General features: G+C 44.0%; 1 long non-coding RNA gene across 2 annotated transcripts; it reads left to right on the top strand.

Moving 5' to 3' along the window:
- The first annotated feature begins 8,675 nt into the window (after positions 1 to 8,675).
- On the top strand, positions 8,676 to 17,723 carry LOC102147802 (uncharacterized). 2 transcript variants are annotated; one of them, XR_002811728.2, is made up of 6 exons: positions 8,676 to 8,846; positions 8,996 to 9,057; positions 9,818 to 9,936; positions 10,095 to 10,255; positions 13,031 to 13,151; positions 17,338 to 17,723. It is a non-coding gene; the product is annotated as an uncharacterized lncRNA (long non-coding RNA). The 2 variants fall into 2 exon arrangements; XR_011423100.1 differs by lacking the exon at positions 17,338 to 17,723 and adding an exon at positions 16,283 to 16,653.
- The last annotated feature ends 3,810 nt before the right edge of the window (positions 17,724 to 21,533 follow it).

Below are 21,533 nucleotides of genomic sequence, written 5' to 3'. Positions count from 1 at the left end.
ATTAATTTACACGAATACAAGCAAAGACAAAGCATGCATATTCAGTACAGATTTGGTTTTTTTTTCCTTTTTCTCCCCAAAGCCCCAGTACATAGCTGTGTATCCTAGTCGTAGGTCCTTCTAGTTCTGCATGGGGCTCCACTACAGCACGGCTTGATGGGCGGCACAAGGTCCACACCCAGGCTCCAAACTGGCCGCTGAAGCAGAGCGCACAAACTCAACCACTCGGCCACAGGGCGGGCCCTACAGTTTTCATTACTATAACTCATCAGAGGCCATGAATAGTATTTATAACTCCTTTCACTTCCTGTTCCATGTTACCTCTACCCTCAGCCAGCATCTCAGCTGAGTAGGGGTCTGTACCTGGTGGGTGACTCAAAATTTTATTCCAGAAGGATCTAAGCCCTTAGGGTCTCATTTCTATTAGTTGGCTAAAATCTTCCATTGACTTTCTTTCTTTTTTTTTTTTTTGAGGAAGATTAGCCCTGAGCTAACTGCTGCCAATCCGCCTCTTTTTGCTGAGGAAGACTGGCCCTGAGCTAACATCTGTGCCCATCTTCCTCTACTTTATACGTGGGACGCCTACCACAGCGCGGCTTTTGCCAAGCGGTGCCATGTCTGCACCCGGGATCCGAACCGGTGAACCCTGGGCCGCCGAGAAGTGGAACGTGTGCACGTCACCACTGTGCGACCTGGCCGGCCCCCTTCTATTGACTTTTACTACTGGACATTGAAACACCAAGAGTCACACATACCCACTGTGAGAGCACCTAGGATCCGAACGTGGTCTTCCCTGCCCACATTTCGCAGCAGCAACACATTTCCCTTTGGTAATCAGGATCAGTCGCCCAGGCCAGAACAGTAACTCCCTTAATGGTCTGTTGGTTCAATGGAATGGCTAAAAATAGCTGGGAGGTGGTCTTAACTTCAGTTAAATCAAATAATTGCTGCGTCCCCTGTGGAAGCATTCTTCCATTAGGAGCTAGGAAGCTCTCTATCCTCACTGAGCCCAACATTATGTGGATCAGAAGCAAAATTTTTGCAAGTGAATTATTACGTGTAAGAACGAAAGCTTACTTCACATCCATTTGGATGACTACGATAAAAAAAAAAAGACGAGTGCTGGTGAGGATGTGGTGATGAGGGCACCGCTGATGGGAATACAAAACGGTACAGCTTCTGTGGAAAACAGTGGGTTTTTAGGTTCCTCAAAAAATTAAAAATAGAACTACCATATGATCCAGCAATTCCACTTCTGGACATATACTCAAAAGAATTGAAAGCAAAGTCTGGAAGAAGTATTTGCACACCCATGTTCACAGCAGCAGTATTCAGTATAACTAAAACATGGAAGCAACCCAAGTGTCCATCAACAGATGAATGGATAAACAAAAAGTGGTAAATCCATCCATTGGAATATTATTCAGCCCTTAAAAGGAAGGAAATTCTGACACGTGCTACAACATGGATGTGCCTGGAGGACATTATGATAAGTGAAATAGGCCAGTCACAAAAGGACAAATACTGTATGATTCCACTTATACGAGGTACCCAGAGCCAGAAAGTGGAATGGCGGCTGCCAGTGGCTAGAGGGAGAAAGGAATGGGAAGCGAGTGTTTGATAGTATGGGGTTTCAGTTTTACAAGGTGAGGAGAGTTTGGAAGATAGCTGGTGGTGATGGGTGTACAACAGTGTAAATAAATTTAATGCCACTGAATTATACACTTAAAAATGGCTAAGATGGTACATTTTATCTTCCCAGTATTTTACTGCACACACACACAAAAGGAATGATAGGAGCCACTTCCACTGCCACCTGTGGTTTCCGGCCTCAGGGTTCTGGCTGGAGGAGAGAAACAGCCCCATATGCTGATCATTGGCTCTACATATGTGCTGCATCCCATAAGACAGCCTCCAACTTTGCAGACATTCTCTCTCAGCTGGCACGCAAACTAAGTCTTTTATAGGCCATACCAACATTCTAAAAGCTTTTCAAAGATGCTGAGGCTCCCACACCAAGGTCTTTCTCAATGCCCTGGTGAAAGGCATTCTCTGTGCGCCCTAGAGGACATGTTGGGGGAGGCAGTTCAGGCAAGTCGCTTACCTGAAACTCCCTCTGCCATGTTAGCTCTCTCAGCCTGGGCTCTGTCCTCGATATCCGTGGTTCTCAAAGTGCAGTCTGGACCGTGGCGACATTTGTTAGATTTAGAGCCGTTGGGCCCCACCACAAACCTGCTGCGTTAGAGCCTCTCGGGTGGGGGCCAGGAGCCTGGGTTTCAACACGACAAAGAGCAACCAGTTAACGTGACACTGGGCTTGTTCCGCCTCTCAGCCTCACCGAGGGAAGGCTGAGATGAACTCAGGTTGTAGCCAGCCAGCCAAACAATCCGTTAGAGCCGCTTCCAGCTGCTCATGCTGATACATTAAACCCAGAATTTCTAGTAAATGAACCCATACCCCTAAATTCTGTCCAATCCGACAAACTGCTCTGTTCTCCTTGATCTATCTATTGCCCTTAAAATCCGTTTCCACAGATTTCCCCAGATTTTAGCAGATGTAAGTTGGTAAAGTCTTATAATTCTTTCAGTGTTGGTGACTAAGCCATTTCCTGTGGTATCAGACACTGTCGTTAGCTCCTTGGGGCGTGCTGGGGTCTGACTCTAGTTAGGGACTGAAGGCAGTGAGGAGAGATGGAGGTGGGTCTGGAGGAAACTCAGTGAGCCAGCAACTGCCTCAGACGAGGTCGCTACATGTGCTCCGAGTAAGGAAAGCCTTGGCTTGAACATGGGTTCAAGGGCCTCAGATTTACCCAAATTCACCCGGTATCTTCCTCCTCAGTTCTTTTCAAGTCATTGCAAGGGATCAGTTAAAGCTGTTGAGGGGCCGACCTGGTGGTGCAGCGGTTAAGTGTGCGCGTTCCGCTTGGGCAGTCCAGGGTTTCCCGGTTGGGATCCCGGGTGCGGACACGGCACGGCTCATCAAGCCATCCTGTGGTAGGTGTCCCACATATAAACTGGAGGAAGATGGGCATGGATGTGAGCTCAGGGCGAGCCTTCCTCAGCAAAAAGAGGAGGATGAGCAGCAGTTAGCTCAGGGCTAATCTTCCTCAAAAAAAAAAAAGCTGTTGAAAAGGCTAGAGGAGCAAAAATGGGAAGATAGCCTTTCTGAGAGATAAGGAGAGACGCTGGCCTAACCTTTTGATGGAGGTGTGAACCCACACTGACCCTGCTGCTGGCAGAGGCTGCCAGCAGCAGAAAAGCTGCCTCTTTGCTCCCATCGGCAAATATCACTCATTGGTCTCCAATTGGGACCCTGGGAAATGTAGATTTTGGGTTTCTGTTTCTGGAAATACAGGGAAGTTATGGCACAGCAGGCGTGAAGCAGAGGACCCCCAAACAACAGCTGGCTATATTTTTATATTTTAAAATTATTCTTAAAGAAAGTATACAGGCCCATGGTAAAAATTCAAACACTGCAAAACAGGGATTTAATAAGCCTCTATCTCTCCCTCTTCCTCCTCAGAGGAAATGGTGGCTACCTGCTACTTACATTTTGCTCTAGAGATGTCCTATGTGTCCACAAGTTACGTGCATGCTGTGAGGGCGTTGTGTCGATGTGGTTGAACCTAGATGACCTAGAATAATCTGGGCGGGCCCAAGGCGATCCATTGAAAGGCCTCAACATCAAGTCTGAGGCTTCCATGAGAGAAGCAGCTTCAGCCCATGTCCCTAAGCTCTAGCCTGCCCTTCCTGACAGGGCGCCCTACTGTTACGTAATTCCTTACGTAATTCCAATTCCTTACAGCAAATCTCTTAATGTACCCCTTTTACTAGTTCTGTTTCTCTAGTTGAACCCGAATGATATACTTGCTTTATCACGCATTTACCCATCTATCTGTCTGCTAAGCCAGTGTATTTTTAAATGTATTTCAACATAGATTTCAGCCATCATATACTTTCTTCTAAATACTTTACCATGCGTATCGTTAACTAGAGTCCAATTTTTGTTTACAGTTTTCTTTTCTTGTAAAATTTACATGCATAGTAAAGTCTTAGAAAATGGTGGATAGGAAGATCCAGAGCTTGTTCCCCTCATTGAAATGACCATGAAACAGGAAAAAAGGATCAGAATCAACTACTTTGTAACTCTAGAATGTGATCAGACATTCATAGCAGCCAGGGGACTATCTGACAAACGGAGAGGCTGCCGATATCAGCTGCAGTTGCTTCCCTGGCCGCGTTTATTAGAAGGTTTAAAGAGACATACGCACCTTTTATTTTATTTTATTTGATCCATATATTTAAAGAAATCTGTATCTGGTCACAAGTTAACCACAGAGATAATGGAACAGAAACTGTAGTGACCACAAATAACAAGGAAAAATAAACTTTGAAAAATATTTTAGAAAAGTCACTTTACAAACAGACAACTGCAGCCATCAACAAGAAACAAAAGCAATTCTGAGGAAGGGGAAATCTAATTTCACAGTTACCATATTATAATACTCAAATGTCCAATTACAAGTAAAAAATTACAAAGCATACAAAGAAACAAAATATGGCTCATTCACAGGAAAAAACTATTTGATAGAAATTATCTCTGTGAAAGCCCAGATACTGAGATTACTATGCAAAGACATTAAATCAGCTGTCTTAAATATTCTCAATGAGTTAAAAAAAAAAAAAAAGAAAAGGGGGCTGGCCCCGTGGCCAAGTGGTTAAGTTCGTGTGCTCCGCTGCAGGCGGCCCAGTGTTTCATTGGTTTGAATCCTGGGTGCAGACATGGCACTGCTCATCAAACCACGCTGAGGCAGCATCCCACATGCCACAACTAGAAGAACCCACAACGAAGAATATACAGCTATGTAGCGGGGGGTTTGGGGAGAAAAAGGAAAAAATAAAATCTTAAAAAAAAAAAGAGAAAATCTATGGAGAAAGATTAAAGGAAATCAAGAGACTAGTGTATGAACAAATAGGTAACGTAAAAAAGAGAGAGAAATTATAAAAAGGAACTAAATGGAAATTCTGGAGTTCACAAGTACAATAGCAGAAACGAAAATTCACTAGAAGGGTTCAGCAGCAGATTTGAACAGGCAGAAGAAAGAACTGACCAACTTGAAAATAAGCCAGTTGAAATTATCCAGTGTGAGGAGCAGAAAGAAAAAAGAATGAGGAAAAATGAACTGAACCTGAGGGAGCTGTGGGATACCAGCAAAAGAACCAAAATACGCATCAAGGGAGTCCTGGGGGAGAAGAGAGATAGAAAGAGGCACAAAAAAATACTTGAAGAAATAATGGCCAAAAACTTTCCAAATTTGATGAAACACATAAATCTCCACATCCAAGAGGCACAACAAACTCTAAAGAAGATAAACTCAAAGAGATCCACATTGAGATATATTATAATCAATAAGTCAAAGCCAAAGACAAGTGGCTGGCCTGGTGGTGTAGTGGTTAAGCTCTCACGCTCCACTTCAGGGGCCCAAGGTTTGCAGGTTCGGATCCTGGGTGTGAACCTAGCACTGGGCAGCATCCCACATAAAATAGAGGAAGATGGGCACAGATGTTAGCTCAACAACAATCTTCCTCAAGCAAAAAGGGGAAGATTGGCAACAGATGTTAGCTCAGAGCCAATCCTCCTCACACACACACACACACACACACACACACGCACAAAAGCCAAAGACAAAGAAAGAAATTTGAAAAGCGGCAAGAGAGAAGCCACCTGTCACATACAAGGGCTCTCTAATAAGATTAACTGTTGATTTCTCATCAGAAACCATGGAGCCCAGAAGGCAGTGGGATAACATAGTTAAAGTGCTAAAGAATAAATACTGTCAACTAGGGGGCCAACCCCATGGCTGAGTGGTTAAGTTCGCGAGCTCCACCTTTGGCAGCCTGGGGTTTCACTGGTTTGGATCCTGGGCGCAGACATGGCACTGCTCATCAGGCCACATTGAGGTGGTGTCCCACATGCCACAACTGGAAGGACCCACAACTAAAAGTATATACAACTATGTACTGGGAGGATTGGGGGAGAAAAAGCAGGGGAAAAAAAAAAAGAAAAAAAATCTGTCAACTATGCAGTGGTGAAGTTTGCACATTTGGCTTCTCCGTGGCCCAGGGTTCACCAGTTCGGATCCCGGGTGCAGACATGGCAGTGCTTGGCAAAAGCCATGCTGTGGTAGGTGTCCCACATATAAAGTAGAGGAAGATGGGCACGGATGTTAGCTCAGGGCCAGTCTTCCTCAGCAAAAAGAGGAGGACTGGCAGTAGTTAGCTCAGGGCTAATCTTCCTCAAAAAGCCCCAAAAAACCTGTCAACTAAAAATTCTATATCTGGCAAAACTATCCTTCAAAACTGAAGTAGAAAATTAAACATTCCCAAATAAACAAAAGCTAAAGGAGTTAGTCATTAGCAGACCTGCTCTATAAGAAATGCTAAAGAGAGTCCATCAGGCTGAGATAAAGGGACACCAGGCAGTAACTCAAAGCCATATGAAGAAGGAAAGAACACTGGTAAAGGTAACTACATAGGTAAATATAAAAGCCAGTATTACTGTAATTTTGGTTTGTAACTCTTTTTTTTCTATATGATTAAAAGGCAAATACATAAAACAATAATTATAAATCTATGTTAATGGGTACACAATGTATGAAGACGTAATTTGTGACAATAATATAAAGAGGGAGCCATGGAGAAGACTAGAAGCACAGTGTTTGTGTACTATTTAAACTAAGTTGGTTTATTCAAACTATGTCGGTCTAAGTTTAAGATGTTAATTGTGATCCACAAGGCAACCACTAAGAAAATAACTTAAAAATATACAGAAAAGGAAATAAGAAGGAAATAAAAATGATACACTACCCCCCCCCCAAAAAAAAAGCAGTAATGGAGGAATTGAGAAACAAGAAACATATAAGGCATACAGAAAACAGATAAATGTGGAAGAAAATCCTTCTTCTGAAAACTGCAAAACGTTGCTGAAGGAAATTAAAGAATACCTAAGTGAGGGTAAAGACATCTGTGATCCTGTGTTCATGGATCAGAAGAATATCGTTAGTACTGTCAATACTACCCAAAGCATTGTACAGAATCAGTGCAGTCCATATTAAAATACCAATGGCATTTCTTGCAGAAGTAGAAAAACCCAACCTGAAATTCATATGGAATCTCAAGGGAACCGGAATAGCCAAAACAATTTTGAAAAAGAACATAGTTGGAAGACCTACACTTCCCGATTTCAAAGCCTATGACAAAGCTACAATAACCAAACAGTGTGGCGCTGGCATAAGGAGAGACATGTAGGCCAAGGAAATGGAGTGGAGAGCCTGGAAATAGACCCTCCCAATTATGTTCAATTGATTTTAGACAAGGGTGCCAACACCAGTTAATCGGGAAGTAATACTTTCTCTAACAAATAGTGCAAGAAAACTGGATATCGGTTTGCAGAATGAAGTTGGAATTTTACCTTACTCCATATGCAAAAATTTACTCAAAAAAGGGGCTAGCTTTAAATTCGGCCGCTCTGCTTTGGCGGGCTGGGTTTGGTTCCCGAACACGGACCTACACCACTCGTTGGTGGCCTTGCTGTGACAGCGACCCATAAACAAAATAGTGGGAGACTGCCACAGATGTTAGCTCAGGGCAAATCTTCCTCAAGCAAAAAGAGGAAGATTGGCAAAAGATGTTAGCTCAGCGTGAGTCTTCCTCAGGAAAAAAAAATCTACTCGAAATGGATCAAAGACCTAAATTTAAGAGCTAAAACTTTTAGGAGAAAATATAAGAGAAAATCTTTGTGAACTTGGATTTGGCAATGGTTTCTTAAATATGACACCAAAAGCAAAAGCAACGAAAGAAAAAATAGATAAATTGGACTTCATCAAAATTAAAAACTTTTGTGCATCAAAAGACACTATAAAGAAAGTGAAAAGACAACCCATAGAATGGGGGAAAATATTTGCAAATCATATATATGACAAGGGATTAATACCCAGAATATATAAAGAACTCCTACAACTCAACAATAAAAAGACAAACAACCCAATTTAAAAATGGGCAAAGGACTTAAATAGACATTTCTCCAAAGAAGACATACAAATGGCCAAGAAACATGAAACAAGAAACATGAAAAGATGCTCAGCGTCATTAGGCATCAGGGAAACGCAAATCAAGACCACAGTGAGACACCACTTCACACCCATTAGAAGGGCTATAACTTAAAAAAACAAAAAAGAAAAATAACACGTTGGCAAGGATACGGAAAAATTGGAACCCTCACGCCCTGCTTGCGGGAATGTAAAGTGGTTCGGCTGCTGTGGAAAGCAGTTTGGCAGCTCGCCTAAATGTTAAACATAGAGTTAGCATATGACCCAGTAATTCCACTGGGTGGTATTTACCCAAAAGAACTGAAAACAACCATTCGAACATACCTGTTTTGACAGGTATGACACACGCTCCAACATGGATGAACCGTGAAAACACTATACTGAGTAAAATAAGCCAGACACAAAGGACAGACGCTGTAAGATGCCACTTACTTGAAATATGTAGTGAGGAGTCGGGCTCCGGGTTAAACGTCTTTGTGCGACTTTTTGGCCGCCACAGGCCATTACAAACGCTTTCCCTGGTGGCCATGCGGGGAGGGGTGGGGAAGCTCCCTCCCCCCAGCAGCCCGGCCCGGCGGCGGGCACTGCGGGCTCTGAGGGAGCTGCAGGCGAGGACTCTGCCCCTGGCCGGCCTTCTCCTCGCCCATTTACATTCCTAGCCGGGTGCCTCCATTCCTAGGTCGCTATCTGCGACCTCAGGCAGGGCTCTTCTCCAGGCGCCTCTGTGAGGCCTCTTTAGGTGGGGATGAGGGGGGACCACCAAGATACTGCCCCCCTGACTCAGGGCCCAGTGCTCCTCCACTCCCCGCTGTCCTCCTCCACACCCACCCCTCCTCCTCCCTGTGGGGTCCCCTCAACACGTGCTCTGCTCCACCTGACCCTCCACAGGTGCGCCACTCATGGGGGAAGATGGAACGGGGCGTCGGTGCCTTCTCGCTTCTGTCACCGCAGTAAGTGATTAAAGCTTCCCTCTTTCGTCTTTGGCTTGTTGCTTTCACCCGCTGCCCCAGCACTGACAGCTCAGCTCCGTCTCCCAGCACAGCGCAGCTCCGGGCATCTAGAATAGGCAAATTCTAGAGACAGAAAGTAGATGAGAGGTTACAGGGGCTGGGGGAGGGGGAAGTGGGGAGTTACTGCTTAATGGGGACACAGTTCTGTTTGGGGCGATGAGGTTTCAAGTATAGTGGTGACGGTTGCCCAACATTGTGAATGTAATTAATGGCACTGAATTGCACACTTAAAAATGGTTAAAATGAAAACTTTATGTAACATATTTTACCACAATAAAAAAATGGAGGGTCCACTGAGTGGCATAGTGGTTAAGTTTGCGCGTTCCCCTTCTGCGGCCTGCAGTTTGTGGGTTCGAATCCCGGGCGTGGACATACACGGCTCACCAGGCCACGCTGTGGCGGCTCTTACATACAAAATAGAGGAAGACTGGCACGCTGTTAGCTCGGGGACAGTCTTCCTCAGCAAAAAAAAAAAGGGGGGGATATTATATACAATGAAATGTGCACATATTAGCTGTCATATTCTGTGTTTTGACAAAAACGTACATGAGTATAATTTGAAATATGTCAAGATACAGAAGATCATCATAACCCAGAAAGTACCCTCATGCCCTTTTCTATTCAATCCCCACCTGCAGTCTCCTAGAGGCATCCCCTGTTCTGATTTTCTTCCAACGCAGATTTATTTTGCCTCTTCTAGGACTTCCTATAAATGTGGTCATACTCTACGCTTCCTTTGTGTAAGGCTCCTTTCACTCAGGGCAATGTTTCTGAGGTTCACCTTTACTGTGGGCAGCGGCAGCTCGTTCCTTCCCGTTGGTGAGTAGATTCCAGTGAGGGAACGAACCGCGGTTTGTTCCAACGTGCTCCTACTGGTGCTACGAGGGCTCTTTCCAACTGGGGGCTGTTATGAATAAAGTGGCTGTGAACATGACCGTGCAAGACTTTTTGTGAAAATGTCCTTTCATTTCTCTCAGCACGCATCAGAGAGTGGAACTCTGTGTCATCGGGTAGGCATCGTTTAGTTCTCCAAGAAACTCCCAGACCTTTTCCCAAAACGGTTGTCCCATTTCACGTTCCCACCAACAACGTCTGAGATTTCCAGCTCCACATCCTCAGAAATCTTTAATGCTGTCAGGTATTTCAATTTTAGCCGTTCTGATGCGTGTGTAATGGATGTGTGCTATAGTTTTAATTTACACGTCCCTGATGTTGAATATAGTCATGTTGAATATTTTTCATTATTGGCTATTCATACATCTTCTTCAGTAAAGTGCCTGTTCCAATCTTTTGCCTGTTTTAAAATTTAGTTGCTAGTCTCAGCCTTATTGATTGGAGGCTTTTTAAAAATAGGCGTTCTGCAAAAGGACTATATGCCTATTTTAAAAATAGGCATATTCTGGGCACTAGTCCTTTTTCAGATATATGTTTTGTGAATATTTTCTCCCAGTGTGGCTTGCCTATTTATTTTTCTTAACGAAACCTGATGATGAGCAGGAGTTTTTTATTTAATAAAATTTCATTTATCAAATTTTATCTTATTCTCTGTGACCTAAGAAATTTTTGTCGACCCCTCAAATCCTGAAGACATTCTCCTGTTTTCCTTCAGAAGCTTATGGCTTTGTCTAGTATGCTTATCACTATGATTCGTCTTGAATTCATTTTGAGTTTTGTGTGGTATGAAATGGGCACTGAGGCTCATTTTTTTCCGTAAGAACGTATGGCGATTCCAGATCCATTTGTGGAAAAGATTTTCTTTTCTTCATTGGATTGCTTTGATGCCTTTTTCAAAATCAACTGACTGTGGAAATACGGCTCCATTTCGGGGCTTTCCCTTCTATTCTGTTGGTCTGTCAGTCCTTTCGCCAGGACCACACTTTCTTGATTATGGTGGTTCTATGGTCGGTATTAAAGTAAGATAATGTAAGTTCTTTTTCTTCTTCATTTTTTAGACTGCTTTGGATATTCTAAGTCTTTTGAATTTTCAAATAAATTTTAGGATCAGACTGTGAATTTCCACTAAAATCCTGCTTGGATTACAATTGAGATTGTGTTCAATTTATAAATTTGGGCAAACCCAGCCCGTGGCAGCCAGCCACCTATTTTGTAAATAAAGTTTTATTGGAACACAGCCCTGCCTGTTCCTTTCTTTATTGTCTGTGGCTGCTTTCACGCTACAATGACAGAGTTAAGAGGTTGCAACAGAGACCATATGGCACACAAGCCTAAAATAATTGCTATCCAGCCCTTTAAGAAGAAGTGTGCCAATCCTATGGATCCGTGCGGGAGGAAGTTGGTGTCTTCGGGGTAGTGTGCCTTCCACATCTTGAGCATGGCATTTTGCTCTGTTGATTTAAATATCCCGTAATTTCTCTCAACAATGTTTTATAGTTTTCAGTGTAGGTCTTGCAAGTCTCTTGTTACTTCTAATTTCACGGTTTGGGGGAGACTAGTATAAATGGAAATGTTTTAAGATTTTATTTCCAGTTGTTTGCTCTCAGTATATAAAATACAGTTAAATTTTGGACAGTAATTTTGTATCCTGTGGTTCTAGTAGCTGTAGAATCCGTAGGATTTTCTATCTAAATAATCTTGTCATCAACAAAGAGAGTCAGTTTTAATTCTTCTCTCAGATTTTTGTGCCTTTTTTCCCTTGCCTTATTGCAGTGGCTAGGACCCCCAGTACAATGTTAAATAGATTTGGTATTACTTTGTTCCCAGTCTTACGGAACACTATTAAACAGGATATTAACGGTAGGTTTTTTTTTTTTAATAGATGGGCTTTATCAGATTGAGGAATTTCCTTATTATTCCTAGTTTACTAACAGTTTTTATTGTGAATGTGTTGAGTTTTGTCAAATGCTTTTCCTGAATTTACTGAAGTATGGTTATCCTTTATGATGCTAGTATGGTGAATTACATTGATTTTCAAATGCCAAACCCATTTTGCATGACTGGGATAAATCCCACTTGCTCATAATGTATTATCCTTTTCATCTGCTGCTAGATTGAATTTGCTCATATTTTCTTATGGAGTTTTCCACCCAAGCGAAGACTATTCGCTTGCAATTTTTAAAATGTGTTTTTTAAGTTTTGGAACCAGAGTTCTACGGACTCAATGAAATGACTTGGAAAGTGTTCCATCCTCCTCTGTTTTTAAAAATAATTTGTTTAAGATATGTGTTATTTCTTCCTTAAATATTTGGTAGAATCTACCAGTAAAATCATCTGGGCCTAGAGTTTCTTTGTGGAAGATTTTTTTTTTTAATGAATTCAACTTCTTTAATAGACACAATTCTATTTATATTTTCTATTTTATCATCTTGTGTCAGCATTTTACAAGGAATTTGTCCCTTTCTTCTAACCTGTTGAATTTGTAGCGCTGACATTGTTCAGAATATTCTCTAATTCTTCTTTTAATGCTGTCAATTTCTGTTGCAATAGCCCTCTTTCATTCCTAATCTTACTAACTTGTGTATTTCTGTTTTTTCTTAATTGCTCTAGCTAAGGTATATCAATTTTGTTGATCTTTTCAAAGAACTACTTTTTGGCCTTGCTGTTTTAACAATTATTTTGTTTTGTTTTGTTTTTTGTTTCTGGAACTGGAATTTCCTTTCTTCTACTTACTTTGAGGTTACTTTGCTCTTCGCTTTCAGCTTCCTAAGGTTGATCCTCAGGTACTTGACTTTAGGCACTTATTTCTTCTTTTCTCATACAGGCATTTAGGACTCTAAGTTTTCCTCTAAGCATTGCCTTAGCTCCTCAAATTTTGATATTTTTGTTATTCAGTTCAAAATCTTTTCTAATTTTTCTTGTGATTATTTCTTTGACTCATGAGTTACTTGGCTTATGTACCTTCTGTATATCTTCCTTGGTGAGGTGTCTGTCCAGGCTTTTTGCCCATTTTTTTCAGGGGAGAACGTGAACACAGAGCAGTCCCCTCCTAGGACACGTGGGGAAATCACAGGGGTGAGCATTGGATGAGCCTTGTCCTGGGGAAACCACCTTTGTGATCACGGCATCTCATCTGCCAGGTAAACTTTTTCGCCCATTTTAAAATCAGAGTTATGGGGCTGGCCCCGTGACCGAGTGGTTGGGTTCTCACGCTCCACTTCGGTGGCCAGGGTTTCACCGCTTTGGATCCTGGGCGCAGACATGCCACTGCTCGTCAGGCTATGCTGAGGCAGCGTCCCACATGCCACAACTAGAAGGACTCACAACTAAAATATACAACTATATACTGGGGGGCTTTGGGGAGAAAAAGGAAAAACAAAAAAATCTTAAAAAAAAATAAAATCAGAGTTTGTTTTCTTATTGTTGAGTTTTAAGCTATCAATTCCTCTTCTTCTTTTTTTTTTTTTTTTTTTAACCCTCTCTCCCCACCTTCTGTCCTTCTGGGAGTCCAATTGCATTTATGTTACCCTTTTTGATATTGTCCCATTGATCCCTGGGGTTCTATTTGGTTTTTATTTTTCCTATTCTTCAGATTGAATAATTTCTATTGCCCTACCCTCAAGCTCACTTACTACTTTGCTGTCATCTATGTTTGGTTGTTAAACCCAATCTAGTGAATTCTTTTTTTTTTTTTTTTGAGGAAGATTAGCCCTGAGCTAACATCTGCTGCCAATCCTCCTCTTTTCCCTGAGCTAACACCCATGCCCGTCTTCCTCTACTTTATATGTGGGACACCCACCATGGCATGGCTTGACAAGCAGTGCCATGTCCGCACCCGGGATCCCAACCGGCAAACCCCGGGCCACCAAAGCAGAACATGGGAACTTTGCTGCACCACCAGGCTGGCCCCTCCAGTGAATTCTTTATGTTAGGCATCCTGTTTTTCAGTTGTGGAATTTCCTCTTGGTTCTTTTTTTAGTTTTTATTTCTCTGCTGAGGTTTCCTATCTTTTCATTCATTGTGAGATATTTTTCTTTATGTCAGGGGTCAGCAAATGACAGTCTGTGGATTTAATTTGGCTCACTGTCTGTTTTTGTAAATAAAGTTTTACTGAAAAGCAGCTATATCTTTTGTTTACACACACTATCTTATGACTGCTTTCACAGTACAGTTTCAGGGTTGAGCAGTTGCAACAGAGATCCTGTGTGACTCACAAAGCCAAAAACATTTGCTATCTGACCTTCTACAGAAAAAATTTGCTGACTTCTTCTTTACATCATTGAGCATAACTGTGATCACTGCCTTAAAATTCTTGTCTGCTATATAATATCTGGGTCATCTTGGGAGTAGTCTCTAAGGATGCTTTCCTCTCTTGAGAATGGGTCATTTCTTCCCGGCTCTTCAGAGTGGAGTAATTTTTTATTGTGACGTAGATAATGTGACTGGTATGTCGTGGAGACTCTAAACTCTGTTACAGTCTTCTGAAGAGTGTCTTAGAAAAAACTGTCTTTTTTAGTAGACAATTAACCTGCTCACTTGAACTCAGACTTTAGATTCTGTCTTTTTGGATGGCTGCTCAAATCTCAGTTCAGTTCTCTATTCTTTGCTGGGCTGCTTCGAGCCTGCCGGCGCAGGCGCCGTTCAGGGATAAGCCAGAGACTGGGGAACCGTCTATACGGGCTCCTTACAGGAGAATTTAGGGCTTCTTTTCTCTGTCTCCTCTTTTTTCCAGAATCCCTTGCTCACTTTCTAGCAGCTGTGGTTTGCCTGAACTCTGTCCTCCAGGTGTTGAGGTCAGAAAGACTGCAGGGTTTTTATTGGAGTTTTAGCCACCCCATGCCACACGGACTATTGCTCACCTTTAAGCTAAAAGCTATAGAAACAGGAAATTCATTCCAAGTTAGCCCTTCTCTCCGGTGTCGACTACTCTCCAGAGACTCTTCGCTCTCTAGTATCTTATGGTCATTGCTTTGTTTTATTTAATTTTGTTCAGAGTTTCTAGTTCTCTGCAGACAGGTCAGTTCCAGTAGGTGCTTACTCTGGCACAGCAGGAACAGAATCCTTTTCAATCTCTTTTAAGCTATAGGTGTCTCATTCCTCTGTTTTTTCCTTCCTTGTAATTTACTTGTTTAAGAAATTGGATAGTTTGTCCTATGGAGGTCTCCGCAACATTGTGCGTGTATGCGTGTGTGTGTGTGTAGATAGATAGATAAATAGATAGATAGATAGATAGATAGAGCTATATATTTTTTTAAAGATTGGCACCTGAGCTAACATCTGTTGCCAATCTTTCTTCTTCTTCTTCTTCTCCCCAAAGTTCTCCAGCACATAGTTGTATATTTTTAGTTGCGGTTCCTTCTAGTTGTGACACGTGGGACGCCTCCTCAGTATGGCCTGATGAGCGGCGCCATGTCTGCGCCCAGGATCTGAACCAGCGAAATCCCGGGCTGCCGAAGCAGAGAGCACGAACTTAACCCCTTGGCCAGGGTGCTGGCCCCCCATTATATATCTTGCTATTGCATCCCCATGATGTGATTTTATTCTAAAAAACATTTCACCATATGTGCCTCAAATCTCTTTTTTGAAGAAATGAAATGTTACACTGTTGTGTTCTTTATGTGAGGTATTGCATTGAAAGGATGTTCCATAATATATCTATCCAGACTCCTGCTTATTGTTTCAAACAACGTTACAATGTATGTGACCAACAGTGAAGTAGGGTTACTTTGTCAGTGGCGCATGCCTGTCCATTTTTATGGATATTGCCCAAATTGTCCTCCAGGAGCTTACTGCTGTCCACCCTTTCACGTGCCTGCCTTTCACGTGCCTGCCTCCCCAAAGGTCATTGCCATGTCATTACTTGTAAAAGTCTGTGTGTTAGTGTCCTAGGGCTGCCATGACAAACTGCCACAGCCTGGGGGTTTAAAACAACAGACATCTATTCTCTCAGAGCTCTAGAGGCTGGAAGTCTAAAATCGAGGTGCTGACAGGGTTGGTTCCTACTGGAGCCTCTGACAGAGATTTCTGCTACAGGCTCTTAACATGAGCCCTGATATCTGTTCCCCCACATTGAACGCAGCGTATATGGGGTTAAAACTAACCCCCCCACCCCCTTTCCTGCTTCTCTAGCTCCGCTCATATGTAAACACCTCTTTCTTTAACCTTTGCCTCCTTGAGCTTTATAACTAAATGGGAGTTACAAATTGTGAAAAGCCCAGGTGGCCTGGAATGGGAGGCACACTAAAGTTTAGCTGATCATATGTCCTTGAAGTCTGCCAGGAAAGCCGCTGTCTCAAGAATATCAAGGAGGGCAGGCTTCCCAGACCTCAACTCCTCACTCCCGGCGCACGAACCTGCCTCAAACAGGAAGACGAGACAAGAGACAACGATGAAGGACGCCCACCTGCCATCCTCCTATCCCCCCACCCCCCACCCCCGCCTCACTGCAAGCAGCCTCTCAAGGCCAAACGCAGGCTGGTGGAAAAGCACCGAGCTGCACAAGCTACGTGTTCCCCCTCACCTACCCAAAACCCCAAATAAAAACCCCTACCCATTCCTTGTCGGGGAGCCAGCAATTTCTGAGGCATGAGCCCTTGCTTTGCTCCCTGTGCCTGGCATAGTAAAGACTTTCCTCTTCTACTCAAGACCGTTCTCGTTATTTGAATTGGCATCGGGTTCAGGGACTGAACTTTCGGTTATACTTCCACGCTTCTTTCCTAGCTTCCACCAGCTGCTGGCCACCCTGGGCAATCCTTGGCTTGCAGGCGCATCAGTCCCGTCTCTGTCTCCATCTTCACACGGCCTTCTCCCGTGTTGCTGTGTGTCTCTGTATCTCTGTTTTCTCTCCTACTTCAGTCCCGCTGGCAGGGTTTCTGTGGAAACGGTTGGTTAGATCTGCAAGTCACACTCCTAATCTCTCCGGCAATTCATTCCTCCATTTACCTCTTTCCTCTTGCATTTTCCTATAAGCAGGAAAGAGAAACCAGGCTGCACCTTCCACATTTTGCTAGGCAATCTCCTCACCAAAATATCCAAGTTCACCCCTTGTAAGTTCTACTTTCTACCTGACAACAGAACACAATTCTGCCAAGTTTCCGTCACTTTATAACAAGCACTGCTTTTCTGCCAGTGTCCAATAACGTGTTCATCATTTCCTCGAAAGCCTCCCCAGCAGCACCTTCAGCGTTCGTAAACCAGGCCCCACACCAACATTCTGTGCAGATAATATACATGTTCCTTAAGGGAACAGACGCTTTCTTACAGCCCTCCTGACTCTTTCAGAAGCTCTCACAGAATCGCCTTGAATGTCTCTGTTTCTATCAACAGACTCTTCAAGGTGTGAAAATTAATAAAGGGAAACCTTACACAAAATGGAGTGGGGAGGCCAGAAGGGGGAGCCCTCAGCACTACCGCTCTGCGTCAATTCCAGGAAAGATCGTCCGTCACAGGCCCCGGAAGAGACGTCCACTGCCTTCCAGACAAGAAAGACCACTCCAGCAACCCAGCCAACGAGAAACAGTCACCACCCTGAACAAGACCTTGTTTTCCACCAATGGGCTTCTGTTCAAAACAACCCTCCCAACTTCCTCCTTTTTCTCTATAAAATAAAGTCCCTCTCCTTTGTGTGCTAGACTTGACTGTGGCTTTTGCTATAGTGTGCTTGTCCCAAATTGCAATTCCTTTCCTATTCCCAAATAAACTGATTTTGCTGGTAAAATAACTGGCTGTTTTATTTTTAGGCGGACAAACGCAATTTAGCCTTTTTCTATCAAACGTCTCAAAATTCTTCCCATAACCCAATTCCAAAGGCTCTTCCACATTTTTGAAGGCATTTATGACAGCAGTGCCCCACTTCCAGTACCAAAAACTGCATTAGTGTCCTGTGGCTACCATAACAGTTTGCCACAAACCAGGTGGTTTAAAACAACACAAATGTGGTCTCTCCCAGTTCTGGAGGCTGGAAGTCTGAAATCAAGATGGCGGCAGGGCCACGCTCTCTCTAAAGGCTCTAGGGGAGAATCCTTCCTTGCCTTTTCTGGCTTCGGTGGTTGTCAGCAACTCTTGGCATTCCTTGGTTTGTAACTGCAGCACCCCAACCTCTCCCTCCGTCTTCACGTGCTATTTTTCCCAATGTGTCTGTGTGTCACCAAACCCTCTCTCCCTCTCTCCTTATAAGGACATCAGTCATTAGATTTAGGGCTCATCTTAATTTAGTATGACCTCATCTTAACTTGATTGCCTCCGCGAATACCCTATTTCTAAATAAAGTTACATACGTAGGTACTGGGAGTTAAGACCTTAAAATATCTTTGGCAGGGGAGGGCACAGTTCGACACACAATGAAAGTCTCTAGATTTTTGACTTTCTTTGTCTCCATCCTGCAGCTGAGACCTTCCATCGTCTGGTGTGATTTCCTGATGCCAACAGCCAGGTAGACACATACCTGGATACCACATAGCTTGTTGGAAACTGTCTCCTCAGGACTCTTTCCTTCTGTTAGCTTGGACTCCCATGTTCCACCTGGTGCCAAATTAGCTGTTTGTCAGCATCCCTTCTCCCTTTTTCTAGTACCAGCCGTTTTGAGTATCTTCCTTCCCACTCAGCGCGGCCTTCCTGGGGCTGCATATCCAGGTGCCCTGCATTCTGCTGGCTACAGGGGGCGAGGTAACTCAAGGTCAGCCAATCAGACTTGTCCTGCTGGGCCTTTGACCCCTAGGTAGAGTAGCCGGATGAGGGAAGAGAGATGGAATAAAGGCAACTTTGTGTCGGAGTCCCCAAGACCAGTCTCAGGTTCAGTGATTTACTGGAAGGACTCATAAAGCTCAGAAAAGCTGTTATATTGATGGTTACAGTTTGTTACAGTGAAGGGATAGGGATTAAAACCAAAAGAAAAACGTGCAATAGGGCAGAGTCCGGGGGAAGCCAAGGTGAGCTCCCAGTCGTCCTCTCCCAGTGGAATCGCATGGACAGTGCTTCATTCTCCCTGCGACAGTGAGTGACAACACGCACAAAGTATTGTCACCCAGAAGAGCTCACCCAAATCTTGGTTTCCAGGGTTTTAATTGGGTGTCAGTCACTTAGGCATGGAGTGTCCACACGACTAACCTCAGCTTCTCCTTCTCCAGCCCCTACCCATCCAGAGGTCAGTGATACAGCATGGCCCAGGGCTCCTAGCACACAGAGACAGGCGTTCACTCTCAATCACATTGTCAGCAGAAATGATGGGCATGGCCAAAGTTCCAAGTCAACAATGACACTCTTATTAGGCAGGATATTCCAAGGGCTCAGACGTCATCTCCCAGGAGATGATCAAGGCTGGTTCTTTCTTTGGAACGTGCAGAATTTCAGCAACTCGAGCCTGCTAAGTTGACCCTTTATTATACACACTTGACAGTCAACGTTTCCTGAGAAGAGCGGGAATTCGAACTCCACTTCTGAGATGGGAGGTCTGCGGGGAAAACACATTATCTTAAAGAAGGCAAATCACTTCTCTGACTGGTGAGTTTGGGAGACACAACTGAGTCTGTCTTGTTCACCCCCTCGGGGTCACCCTTGCAGCTCTGCCTGCCTGTGCTCTACCCTGTGATTTCTACAACACACCAGACCCGCTTCGGCCCCAGGGCCTCTGTCCCTGCTGCTCCTCCGCCAGGAGCGTTCTCGGCCCGCGCACCTCCCAGCTTCATTTCTGCTTTCCTGAGCTTCGCAGGGGCTAGTGGACATTTCCCTCGTTCTTCAGAGCAGCAATCATTTGAACCGGGACAAAGCTGAGAGGTCAATTTGATGACCAAGCCTGGGGTGTGGTCACCAGTGGTTCCTGTCTAAGAGAAAAACTGAGCTCTGCAACCTCATTGAAGGGCTCACGGCAGCTTGAGTCAGAAGAAAAGCGCCTGCTCTCCACAACCTGCCTCTCCCTGGCTGTTTAGAGAGCCTCTATGTCGTGACCCAGTTGCAGCTAGAAGATATGTTCAAGTCCTAACTCCCAGTACTTGTGAACGTGGCCTTATTTGGAAATAGGATCTTTGCAGATGTAATCAAGTTAGAGTGAGGCCACACTCGATTGGACTGGACCCTGATCCGATGACCAGTGTCCTCAAAAAAAAAAAGAAAACACAAAAAAGGAAAAGGAAACAAAGACAGACACACAGAGGAGAGAAGACCACGAGAAGATGGAGGCAGAGACTGGAGCGATGCATCTACGAGCCAAGGGACACCGAGGATCATGGCAACCCCCAGAAGCTGGGAGGGAGCGTGGAATAGGGTCTCTCTCAGAGCCTCCAGTAGGAACCAGCCCCACAGACACCTTGATGTCAGACTTATAGCTCCAGGACTGTGAGAGAATGTATTTCTGTTGCTGTAATTTTGAGGTGCATGATGGAAACAGGCTAGAGTGCTTTGAAGAGATTGTTGATAGAACTATGCACGTGAAAGGTGATTCTGGTGAAAGCTCAGAAGGAAATAAGGAGAGCTGTAGAGAAAGCTCCTGTCATCCCAGAGAATCCATATGTCATTGTGAACAGACTGCCTGGCATGTGAACGTTCAGGGTGGATATTTGAGGCCTCAGAAGGAAATGATGAGCATGCTGTTAGACACTAGAAGAAAGACAATCCTTTCTAAAAGTGGCAAAAAGTTGGCTGAATTGTGTTCCTCTGTTGGGTGGAAAGTAGAACTTATGAGGGATGAACTCGGGTCTTCAGGTGAGGGGATTTCCAAGCAAAGCGTGAAAGGTAAAGTCTGCTTTCCCCTCATTGCTTATAGTAAAAGTGAGAGGAAAGAAATGAATGGAGGAATAAATCGTTAGCAAAAAGGAATCAGAACTTGATGCTTGGGGAGATTCTCCATGTATCCACATGCAAAAGACACTAAAGCATGCTCTGGAGAGAACACCAAGGGTGTGGCTGGACAACCTGCTGGTCACATTAAGTATATGACTCATGGATCTAACCAAGTGTCTCTGCAGAAGCCGGGAATAGAGCTGCAATTACCCAGGAGGTATCTGTGGAGAGCCTTGTGTTTGATGGTGTGGATCCCCTTGACATACATAGGAGACCCACAATGGTTTTGAGAATGGTATAGCACCAAAAACACTGCCCGCTTGGATTGAAGAGGAGAGAGACAGGATGAAATGAAGGAAGGCTGTCAGACTTCTGGGATTCTAAAGGTAGAAAAGGGAAGAATGGTCTGGTGTCTCAGAGGTCGGGGAGGCTGACAGGGTGTTTGCCTCTGTAGGCCTACAAGTGGGGGTCAATGGGACTGCCACAGGCCCGGAAGTGAAGCTTCAAGCCCTGGAAGATTGTTTTCAGGCCGTGAACCCTAATTGATTTTGCCCTGCTGGATTTTGGCTTGCTTGGGACCTGTGGCCTTGTCCAAAAGCATTGCCCACTTACAGCCTCCAAAATTCATTCTGTTTGTTCCACTTGGTCACTTGCAGTCAGCCATTTGTAAGGGAACAGACAGGTGACATGTTTATTAGCAGCTGTGCAGGGTCCTTTTCCTCTTGTATTTGGTGACTATTTCTCCAGAA

This window comes from Equus caballus, chromosome 11 (assembly GCF_041296265.1).
Source record: "Equus caballus isolate H_3958 breed thoroughbred chromosome 11, TB-T2T, whole genome shotgun sequence".
In the NCBI taxonomy this organism is placed as follows: Eukaryota; Metazoa; Chordata; class Mammalia; order Perissodactyla; family Equidae; genus Equus; species Equus caballus.
The sequence above is the reverse complement of the archived record's forward strand: the minus strand, read 5'-3'. Positions and strand labels throughout refer to the sequence as shown.